Source organism: Rhinoderma darwinii, chromosome 1, assembly GCF_050947455.1.
Source record: "Rhinoderma darwinii isolate aRhiDar2 chromosome 1, aRhiDar2.hap1, whole genome shotgun sequence".
Lineage (NCBI taxonomy): Eukaryota > Metazoa > Chordata > Amphibia > Anura > Rhinodermatidae > Rhinoderma > Rhinoderma darwinii.
In genome coordinates, this window is record NC_134687.1 from 530,335,448 (window position 1) to 530,347,765 (window position 12,318).

Genomic DNA, 12,318 nt, shown 5'->3' on the forward strand with positions numbered 1-12,318 from the left:
ATGTGCTTCAGTCCAGTAGCATACTAGAGCCACATGTGGGATATTTCCTAAATCTGCAGAATCTGGGCAATAAATATTGAGTTTCGGTCTCTGGTAAAACTCACTTCTACTTTGGTTTAATTCCTGTGAAACGTCTAAATGGTTAAGAAACTTTCTAAATGCTGCTTTGAATACTTTGAGGGGTGAAGTTTTTAAAATGGGGTGACTTATTGGGGGTTTCTAATATATAAGGCCCTAAAAGCCACTTCACAACTGAACTGGTCCCCAAAAAAATAGCCTTTTGAAAATTTCTTGATAATGTGAGAAATTGCTGCTAAAGTTCTAAGCCTTGTAACGTCCTAGAAAAATAAAAGGATGTTCAAAAAATGATGCCAATCTAAAGTAGACATATGGGGATGTTAATTAGCAACAATTTTGTGTGGTATAACTGCCTGCCTTACACACAGATACATTTAAATGTAAAAAAATGCTAATTTTTGCAATTTTTCGCAAAATTTAGGTGTTTTGCACAATTAAATACTAAATGTACAGAGCAAATTTTAACAGTAACATAAAGTCCAATGTGTCACGAGAACACAAACTCAGAATTGCTTGGATAGGTAAAAGCATTCCGAAGTTATTACCACATAAAGTGAAACATGTCATATTTGAAAAATGAGGCCCTATCAGGAAGGTCAAAAGTGGCCAAAGCGGGAAGGGTTTAATAGCCTCAACTCACCCCCCCCCCCCATACATCTGGAGAGGGGTGCCAGGCAGGACTGCCCCCTATCACCTCTCCTTTTCATCCTTGCTCTGGATTCACTGCTACGACACCTGCATAATTAAGGGCTTCAGGGGCGTTGTGATTGTCGCAGAAGAATTGAGACTCACCACATTTGCGGATGACTTGCCTCTGTTTGTCTCCCGCCCTCAGGACGTACTGGGCCCACGTTTACAGGAAATAGAATAAGGGAGCTATCATGGGCTTTGCCATCAATGTTAATAAATTAGAGGCCCTGCTTCTCACCGGTCCGCCTCATGGTCACACACTTTCCCCCTAAAATGGCAAACCCAGTCATTAACATTTCTGGGTGTCCACTCCATTAATATAAACCATTTATATGCCCAGTTACAAACTGACATATCGACTTGCAACTTCACCCTTTCATTTCTAGGTAGGGCAAACCTCCTTAAAATTATATTTTTCCCGAGACTCCTTTACATGTTCCAAATGCTACCTTTACACCTATGGCCCAAAGATGAACGCACAATAAATAGTCTTTTCCGCAAATTTATTTGGCAAAACAAGAGGCCACGAATTGGGCTATACCTCCTTCAACAGCACAAAGTATATGAGTGTATAAACTTCCCAAACATTACAATCTTGCTGCCAATACCCGTATCCAGCAGATCTGGTTAAACGACTCCTCTACCCGTGCTTCCACAGCAGTTGAAAAAGCCCTGTGATTCCCCATAGCTCTACCTTGTCTTCTTCATCTCTCCTACTCCTCAGTCCCCATACTGTTTAGGGACAACCCATTGCTACTGTCTGTCTGGAAAACGTGGGTCATACTCAGGCGCCACCTTAATCTTTCAGCCCCAAACTCCCTTTATCTCCCGTTTTGTCGTAATCCCAATTTCCAAGGGGGCAGGTATGCCCAATTTCCGTAGGTGGATGTCGCAGGGCAGCTTGAGGGTGGGGGATTTAATGGACACTTCCACACTTAAAGCTCTCTCTGTTAGGGATCTGCCAGGTACTACATCTAGGTATACTCCTGGGATTAATCAATCCACACCTGAGGCCAGACCTGTTCGACTGACACCATCTCCCACCAACCAGGGTGGCAGGCTCAGGAGTGGGAGAGCCTATCGCGGCCTGGTCAGTCGGAGTTAGCTCCGCCCCCTGTCCTTTATTACCTGCTGTGTTCTCCTCCTCAGTGCTTGTAATTCTTCTGGATTCCTGGCCCCACTGCTGCTTGCTCTAGCCTGCTTCTGCCGTGCTTCTGCCTTGCTGCTGTTCTGCTTAACCCGCTTTGCCTTGCCTCCGGCTTGCTTCCTCCTCCGTGCTCACTTGGGTATACTCCACTTCATCCTGGTCCTGACAACTCATTCACCGCTCGTTTCCTCGCGGCGTTCCGTGGGCTACTGCCCCTTCCCTTGCGTGTTCCCTGTTTGTTCTCCCGTGCACTTAGACAGCGTAGGGACCGCCGCCCAGTTGTACCCCGTCGCCTAGGGCGGGTCGTTGCAAGTAGGCAGGGACAGGGCGGTGGGTAGATTAGGGCTCACTTTCCCTTCACCTCCTTCCTGCCATTACATAATTACAAGCCCCTTACCTAGTCTACCATTTCCCCTACGCTGACGCTATCATGGACCCCCTTGAGACCCTGACCCAGCAGATGCAGGGCCTCTCCCTACAGGTCCAGGCCCTGGCCCAGAGGGTCAACCAGGGTGATGCTGCCGTAGTAGTTCCCCTCACCTCACCTCTAGAACCCGACCTCAAGTTACCTGACCGGTTCTCAGGGGACCGTAAGACGTTTCTCTCCTTCCGGGAGAGTTGCAGACTGTATTTCCGCCTTAAACCCCACTCCTCAGGTTCCGAGAACCAGCGGGTGGGTATCATCATATCCCGACTCTAGGAAGGGCCCCAAGAGTGGGTCTTCTCCTTGGCTCCTGACGCCCCTGAACTTTCCTCTGTTGATCGCTTTTTCTCTGCCCTCGGACTCATTTACGACGAGACTGACAGGACTGCTTTAGCCGAGAGTCAGCTGGTGACCTTACGTCAGGGTAGGAGACCGGTTGAGGAGTACTGTTCTGATTTTAGAAAGTGGTGCGTAGCTTCTCGGTGGAACGATCCGGCCCTAAGGTGCCAGTTTAGGTTAGGATTATCTGACGTCCTGAAGGATCTGCTGGTTAGTTACCCCTCTTCTGACTCCCTTGACCAGGTTATGGCCCTAGCAGTACGACTTGACCGACGTCTCAGGGAACGTCAGCTTGAACGCTTCAATGTGCTCCCCTCTGACTTTTCTGCGATTCCCCCCGAGGTCCCGTCTCCTCGCCCCTCCACGGAGGACTCGGAGGTACCTATGCAACTCTGGGCCTCCATGTCCCCTCGACAACGTAGGGAATGTCGCAGAATGAATGGTCTCTGCTTCTACTGTGGGGACGACAAGCATCTTCTGAACACCTGTCCCAGGCGCAAGAATAAAAAGCCGGAAAACTTCCGCGCCTAAGTGATCATCGGGGAGGTCACTTGGGCGCACAGGTATTTCCCGTTAATGTGAAACGCAATAAAATTTTGCTTCCCTTTCAGGTCTCGTTTGCTGGCCGGTCTGCCACTGGCAGTGCCTTCGTGGATTCTGGCTCATCTGCTAATATCATGTCTGTGGAATTTGCTAGGTCTCTAAAAATGCCTTTTATTGATTTACCTTATCCTATCCCTGTAGTAGGTATCGACTCAACTCCCCTTGCTAATGGTTATTTTACTCAGCATACTCCTGTTTTTGAACTCCTGGTTGGCTCCATGCATTTGGAGCAGTGCTCTGTACTGGTGATGCAGGGATTATCGTCTGATCTGGTATTAGGTCTTCCCTGGTTGCAGTTGCATAATCCCACGTTTGATTGGAATACTGGGGATCTCACCAAATGGGGTAGTGAATGTCTTATGTCATGTCTTTCTGTTAACTCTATTTCTCCCCGGGAGGAGGTAAACACGCTTCCTGAGTTTGTTCAGGACTTCGCCGATGTGTTTTCTAAGGAGGCCTCCGAGGTGTTGCCCCCCCCATAGAGATTACGATTGCGCCATCGATTTGGTGCCTGGTGCCAAGCTTCCTAAGGGTAGGATATTTAATCTTTCATGTCCTGAACGTGAAGCTATGAGGGTGTATATCCAAGAATGCCTGGCCAAGGGTTTCATTCGCCCCTCGACTTCTCCTGTAGGTGCTGGCATCTTCTTTGTGGGGAAGAAGGATGGTGGTCTTAGGCCGTGCATTGATTATCGTAACCTGAATAAGGTCACCGTAAGGAACCAGTACCCACTTCCTTTGATTCCGGATCTTTTTAATCAGGTTCAGGGAGCCCAATGGTTTTCTAAGTTCGATCTACGGGGGGCATATAACCTTATCCGCATCAAAGAGGGGGATGAGTGGAAAACTGCGTTCAACACACCCGAGGGTCATTTCGAATACCTGGTCATGCCCTTTGGGTTGTGTAATGCCCCTGCTGTCTTCCAGAATTTTATTAATGAAATCCTGAGAGATTACCTGGGTAATTTTCTTGTTGTGTACCTTGATGACATACTGGTGTTTTCCAAGGACTGGTCCTCCCACGTGGAGCATGTCAGGAAGGTGCTCCAGGTCCTTCGGGAGAATAATCTGTTTGCTAAGACTGAAAAATGTGTCTTTGGGGTACAGGAGATACCATTTTTAGGGCAAATCCTCACTCCTCATGAATTCCGCATGGGCCCTGCCAAGGTTCAGGCTGTGGCGGAATGGGTCCAACCTGCCTCCCTTAAGGCGTTACAGTGTTTTTTAGGGTTCGCCAACTATTACAGGAGATTTATTGCCAACTTCTCGGTCGTCGCTAAGCCTCTTACGGACCGTACTCGCAAGGGTGCTGATGTCCTCCATTGGCCCCCTGAGGCCGTCCAGGCCTTTGAGACCCTCAAGAAGTGCTTTATCTCGGCGCCCGTGCTGATTCAGCCCAACCAAGAGGAGCCATTTATTGTGGAGGTTGACGCATCCGAGGTGGGAGTGGGGGCCGTCTTGTCCCAGGGTACCAGCTCCCTCATCCATCTCCGCCCCTGTGCTTACTTCTCTAGGAAGTTTTCGCCCACGGAGAGTAACTATGATATTGGCAACCGCGAACTTCTAGCCATTAAATGGGCTTTTGAAGAGTGGCGGCACTTCCTGGAGGGGGCCAGACACCAGGTAACGGTCCTTACGGATCACAAGAATCTGGTTTTCCTAGAATCGGCCCGGAGGCTTAATCCTAGACAAGCTCGGTGGGCACTATTCTTTACCAGATTTAATTTCTTGGTTACCTATAGGGCTGGGTCCAAGAATATTAAGGCTGATGCCCTGTCACATAGTTTCATGGCCAATCCTCCTTCCGAGAAGGATCCTGCTTGTATTTTACCCCCTGGTATAATCGTTTCTGCCACGGATTCTGATTTAGCTTCTGATATCGCGGCTGATCAGGGTGCAGCTCCCGGGAACGTCCCTGGGGACAAACTGTTTGTTCCCCTGCAATACCGGCTAAGGGTACTCAGGGAAAACCATGACTCCGCTCTATCTGGTCATCCTGGCATCTTGGGCACCAAACACCTCATTACCAGAAACTATTGGTGGCCTGGGTTGCCTAAAGACGTTAGGGCTTACGTCGCCGCTTGTGAGGTTTGCGCTAGGTCCAAAACCCCTAGGTCCCGACCTGCGGGCCTACTACGTTCCTTGCCCATTCCCCAGAGACCTTGGACCCATATCTCCATGGATTTTATCACCGATTTGCCTCCATCTCAGGGCAAGTCGGTGGTGTGGGTGGTAGTAGACCGCTTCAGCAAGATGTGCCACTTTGTGCCCCTTAAGAAGCTACCTAACGCCAAGACGTTAGCTTCTTTGTTTGTGAAACACATCCTGCGTCTCCATGGGGCCCCAGTCAATATCGTTTCTGACAGAGGGGTACAATTTGTTTCCTTATTTTGGAGAGCCTTTTGTAAAAAGTTGGAGATTGATCTGTCCTTCTCCTCTGCCTTCCATCCCGAAACTAATGGCCAAACGGAGAGGACTAACCAGTCCCTGGAACTATATTTAAGGTGTTTCATCTCTGACTGTCAATTCGATTGGGTCTCATTCCTTCCCCTTGCTGAATTTTCCCTGAATAACCGGGTCAGTAACTCGTCAGGGGTCTCCCCGTTTTTCTGTAATTTTGGGTTTAACCCAAGGTTCTCCTCCGTTTCCCCTGGTTGTTCCAATAATCCTGAGGTAGAGGATGTTCATCGGGAACTGTGCACTGTCTGGGCCCAGGTTCAGAAGAACCTAGAGGCGTCCCAGAGCGCACAAAAGATTCAGGCGGATAGTAGACGTTCTGCTAACCCCCGGTTTGTCGTCGGGGATTTGGTCTGGTTGTCGTCCAGGAACTTGCGCCTTAAGGTCCCGTCCAGGAAGTTTGCTCCCCGATTTATTGGGCCTTATAAGATCATTGAAGTCCTCAATCCTGTATCCTTCCGTCTGGAGCTGCCCCCATCCTTTCGCATACATGACGTCTTCCATGCCTCCCTCCTTAAACGCTGCTCCCCGCCCTGGTCCCCCTCGAGGAAACCTCCTGTTCCCGTTCTCACCCCTGAGGGGGTGGAATTCGAGGTGGCCAAGATTATGGACAGTAGGATGGTCCAGGGCTCCCTCCAGTACCTGGTCCGTTGGAGAGGGTACGGGCCGGAGGAGAGGACTTGGGTACCTGCCCGTGATGTTCACGCTGGGGTATTGATCAGGAGGTTCCACCTTCTCTTCCCTACTAAACCGGGTCCTCTTAGTAAGGGTCCGGTGGCCCCTCATAAAAGGGGGAGTACTGTTAGGGATCTGCCAGGTACTACGTCTAGGTATACTCCTGGGATTAATCAATCCACACCTGAGGCCAGACCTGTTCGACTGACACCATCTCCCACCAACCAGGGTGGCAGGCTCAGGAGTGGGAGAGCCTATCGCGGCCTGGTCAGTCGGAGTTAGCTCCGCCCCCTGTCCTTTATTACCTGCTGTGTTCTCCTCCTCAGTGCTTGTAATTCTTTTGGATTCCTGGCCCCACTTCTGCTTGCTCCAGCCTGCTTCTGCCGTGCTTCTGCCTTGCTGCTGTTCTGCTTAACCCGCTTTGCCTTGCCTCCGGCTTGCTTCCTCCTCCGTGCTCACTTGGGTATACTCCTCTTCATCCTGGTCCTGACAACTCATTCACCGCTCGTTTCCTCGCGGCGTTCCGTGGGCTACTGCCCCTTCCCTTGCGTGTTCCCTGTTTGTTCTACCGTGCACTTAGACAGCGTAGGGACCGCCGCCCAGTTGTACCCCGTCGCCTAGGGCGGGTCGTTGCAAGTAGGCAGGGACAGGGCGGTGGGTAGATTAGGGCTCACTTTCCCTTCACCTCCTTCCTGCCATTACACTCTCGTTCTCTCAAGCTTGCACTAAACATGAATTCATATGCCCACATTTCTTTCACTTCTTGCAGGCACAAAGCTATATCATTGGTGTGTTTAGCTCCATAAAGGAGGAAGATTGGGATGGCAATTTTTGTCGTCAGCTTGTCACCTTGACGGAACCCCATAAACAAATCTCAGCTTACTACTCGCTACTCCGGAAACAGGTTGATTATCAGACACTTAAGGGCATGACCACACGTTGCGGATTTCCTCCGCAACTGTCCGCATCAATGCCGCACAGAATCTGCGTTGCAGATTCTGCTGCGGATCTGCACAAAATGTGCAGAAAATTGATGCGGACTAGCTGCTGTGGACTTCGGGAAAAGTGCTTCCCTTCTCCCTATCAGTGCAGGATAGAGAGAAGGGACAGCACTTTCCCTAGTGAAAGTAAACGAATTTCATACTTACCGGCCGTTGTCTTGGTGACGCGTCCCTCTTTCGGCATCCAGCCCGACCTCCCTGGATGACGCGCCAGTCCATGTGACCGCTGCAGCCTGTGCTTGGCCTGTGATTGGCTGCAGCCGTCACTTAGACTGAAACGTCATCCTGGGAGGCCGGACTGGAGACAGAAGCAGGGAGTTCTCGGTAAGTATGAACTTCTATTTTTTTGACAGGTTGCTCTATATTCTGATCGGTAGTCACTGTCCCGGGTGCAGAAACAGTTACTGCCGATCGCTTAACTCTTTCAGCACCCTGGACAGTGACTATTTACAGACGTCTCCTAGCAACGCTCCCGTCATTACGGGAGCCCCATTGACTTCCTCAGTCTGGCTGTAGACCTAGAAATACATAGGTCCAGCCAGAATGAAGAAATGTCAAGTTAAAAAAGCAAGACGCATCCGCAGCACACATAACATGTGCATGACAGCTGCGGACTTCATTGCGGAAATTAGAATCTCCATTGAAGTCAATGGAGAAATTCCTCCATGAGTCCGCCACTGCTCCGCAACAGACAGAGCATGCTGCGGACACCAAATTCCGCTCCGCAGCCTATGCTCCGCAGCGGAATTTTACGCATCGTCTAAACGAACACTGCTAAATTAAAGTGAAAGTCAATGGACAAACGGCTCCGCTGCGGATTAACGCTGCGGAGTGTCCGCAGCGGAATTTAAGTGAAATTCCGCCACGTGTGAACCCAGCCTAACTCGGGATTGGGGCAGTGGACTTCTCATGACTAGGATCTCACACCTGATTTAATCCTTTGTCCTCTTGGCAAGGCACTGAAATACATACCGGCTATTTCCTACTAGGAAATGTTTTTGAAAATAAAGAACTATAAAAGCTATATCTCTCCCCTACAAAACTTTCATATGGGAAATGTCCCCACCCCGGCTTGCTCCATCCGCGGGTCAGATACGGCTGACATGTAGCACTGCTTATGGACCTGCCCAGTGTCCCAGTTCTAGACTAGGATACTACTTTTCACCCACACACACACTAAGCAACAGATTCCCCAAACCCCCAGTTGGGCTCTTTTTGGTTATCTGCCTGACATCACTCCTCCTGTCCCCCAGCTCTACAAGATGCTTATTTTCTGCATTTCCGCTGCTGCCTGAAAAATTATCCTGCAGACCTGGCTGGGCCCAGACGCTCTGTCCCTCCATTTATCTTTGGAAAGTTGGTGTTTCTATTACACATGAATTGGGTGAACGTCGCCATGCAAAAAGAATCGAGAGTACGTGGTTTCTTTGAGACCTGGCAACCCATAATCCACATCCTCCCCACACACATTAAGACCAGAATACAAGATTGTCTTTGTCCCACTGTCTGGTTCCTGGAACGGACGTTAGTTCTGTAGTGGCCCGGTATAATCCTACAAACTGAGTGATTGGTCCCCTTTGCAATCTCCCTTTTTTCCTCATTGGTCTGCGCACGGCCCTACCCACCTCCCAGCTACTGCTAACCACCAGACTTTAATACACAACTGCAGCTGCAGCCCAGTAGCCTGGAATTTTGTACATTGAGAGTAAGCGGACACCACCCCCTCATGTATCTCTGCAAGCTCCTCATTTGGACTCACTCTGGGTGGCCTGCTCCCTGGAGCCCTCTCATTGGCATGACCCCTAAATGATCTAGACACTTTTCTCTTTCTGAACTTTTTAATCCTCACCACCGCCCTTTTTTCCTCCCCTCCCTTTCCTTCCTGTTCTGTTCCTGTTTGCTGTGTAATTCCATGGCTGGTTGTAAAAAGTTATACAATATTTACAATAAAAAACATGTAAAAAAATAAATAAATAAGCCCTCACACCACTCTATTGTTGGAAAAATAAAAAAAAATTAAAGCTCAAGGAAAAACTAAATTGAAAAAGTACAAAATGGATCAGTCCTGAAAGGGTTAATTCATTTGTAATGAAAAAAAAAATTATGACCACATGCGGATATTGCTGTACTCGGGAGAAATTGCTTTACAAATTTTGGGGTGCTTTTTTTGCTTTATCCCTTGTGAAAATGAAAAAATGCAACATTTTAGTGGGAAAAATATTGATATTCATTTTCACGGCCTATTTCTAATAAATTCTGAAAAAGACCTGTGGGGTCTAAATGCTCACTATACCCGCAAATAGATTCCTTAAGGGGTGCAGTTTCCCAAATGGGGTCACTTTTGGAGGGTTTCTACTATTTTGGTCCCTCAGGGGCTTTGCAAATGCGACATGGCGCCGCAAACCATTCCAGTTAAATTTGACGTCCAAAAGCCAAATAGCGCTCCTTCCCTTCTAAGCCCTGCTTCGTGTCCAAATAGCAGTTTATTACCACATATCCACATATGGGGGTATTGCCGTAATTGGGAGGAATTGCTTTACAAATGTTAGGGGTGCTTTTTCTCCATTATTCCTTGTAAAAATTTCAAATTTCTAAGTTTTTTTCAGAAATAAAGTAGATTTTAATTTTCACAGACTAATTCCAATAAAGTTAGCAAAAAAAAACTGTGGGGTCAAAATTCTAACTATATTTCTAGGTAAATTCCTTGAGGGGTGTAGTTTCCAAAATAGGGTCAATTTTTGGGGGGTTTCCACTGTTTTGGCACAACAAGACCTCTTCATACCTGACAGTGGCTAAAATATATTCCAAAAAAAAAGAAGGCCCCAAAATCCACTAGGTGCTACTTTACTTCTGAGGCCTGTGTTTCAGTCCATTAGCACACTTGGGCCAAATCTGGGAAATAAATATCGAGTTGCGTTTCTCTTGCAAAACCTCTTGTCTTACAAATTTTTTTTTATTACAAATTAATTTAGGCAAAAAAAATGAAATTTGTAAATTTCCCCTCTACTTTGCATTAATTGCTGTGAAACGCCTAAAGGGTTAAGAAACTTTCTGAATGCTGTTTTGAATACTTTGAGGAGTGCAGTTTTTAAAATGGGGTGATTTATGGGTACTTTCTAATATATAAGGCTCTCAAAGCCACTTCAGGACTGAACTAGTCCCTGATAAAATAGCCTTATAAGCTTTGTAACGTCCTAGAAAAATAAAAGGATGTTCAAAAAATCTATGCAAACATAAAGTAGACATATGGGAAATGTTAACTAGTAACTATTTTGTGTGGTATTACTATCTGTTTTATAAGCAGATACTTTTAGGGTATGTTCACACGGCAGCGTCCGTACGGCTGAAATTACGGTGCTGTTTTCAGGAGAAAACAGCACCGTAATTTCAGCCGTAATGGCATGTGCAGGCGTCTTTCGCTGCGTCCATTACGGACGTAATTGGAGCTTTTTTCCATGGAGTCCATGGAAAACGGCTCCATTTACATCTGAAGAAGTGACAGGCACTTCTTTGACGCGGGCGTCTTTTTTACGCGTCGCCTTTTGACAGCGGTGCATAAAAAAAATGACCGTCGGCACAGAACATCGTAAGACCCATTCAAATGAATGGGCAGATGTTTGGCGACACTTTTGAGCCGCATTTTCGGATGTAATTCGGGGCTAAAACGCACGAATTACGTCCGTAAATAGTGTGTGTGAACCCAGCCTTACATTTCGAAAAATGCAAATTTTTGCACATTTTTTCCGAAATGTTATATTTAATTTATCGACCACATTTTTTGACTAGCATAAAGTACAATATGTCAAGAGAAAACAATCTCAGAATCGCTTGGATAGGTAAAAGCATTCTAAAGTTATTACCACATAAATTGACACGTCAAATTTGAAAAAAAATCGTCTGTGTCCACAAGGCCAAAACAGTTTCCTAAATGGGTCAAAGTAACATCTTGCTACAGCATTTCTTACCTAAAAACCAAAATGCTGTAAAAACCCCAAATGAAAATGCCACGAAAACCGCAGAAAAAAACTGTTTGTGAATCCAGCCTAAGGCTGAGTTCACACGGGATGGATACGCTGCTTAAATTCACGCAGCGTATCCGTCTTGTGCGCCGCAGGGAATTCCGGGCGAAAACCCACACTAAACGGTGGTGCAGTTTTTCGCTGCAGAAAACTGTAGCACTGCTAGAAGGCAGGCCTCATGGGATGACGTTTCAGCCTGTGATTGGCTGCAGTGGCGATCACATGGGATGAAGTGTCATTCCAGGAGGGCGGCCTTCTGATGTTTCATCCCATGTGTCCGCCGCTACAGCCTGTGATTTGCTGCAGTGGTCACATGGGATGAAACGACATCCCAGGAGGCCGCGCTAGAGGGAGGAACACAGACTTCTGGGTAAGTATCAGACTTATTTTTTTTTTACAGAGTTGCATTTTTTAAAGTGGGATCGCTGCGAACCCGCCGCAAAAAACTGCTATTTGTTGTGGGATAAGCAGCGTTTATGCAAATACAATTGACATGCTGCAGAATAAAACTCTGCACCGCAGGACAATTTCTGAGTGTTTTTTCCGCTCACTATTTACGCAGCGTGTGGATGAGATTTGTTTTATTTCATCCACTTTGCTGCTACTGCATTTGCTGCGGCTTTTCCGCAACTAATTCTATAGCGGAAAATCCGCAGAATATACGCAAAGTGTGACAACTTCTTTAAGCTCCTCGAATAGTAATTTTCACTGCACAGCATTACATTTATACTCTAATGATAACAATAATAACATGACTGGATGAGATTAACCCTTTTACTACCAAAGACTTTTGTAATATGTCATGACTTTAAATGATTTCTGCAACTAGAAATATAACGGCTAGAGCTTTGCTCTTGGTATCATTTTGATTCTTTCAAATGATAC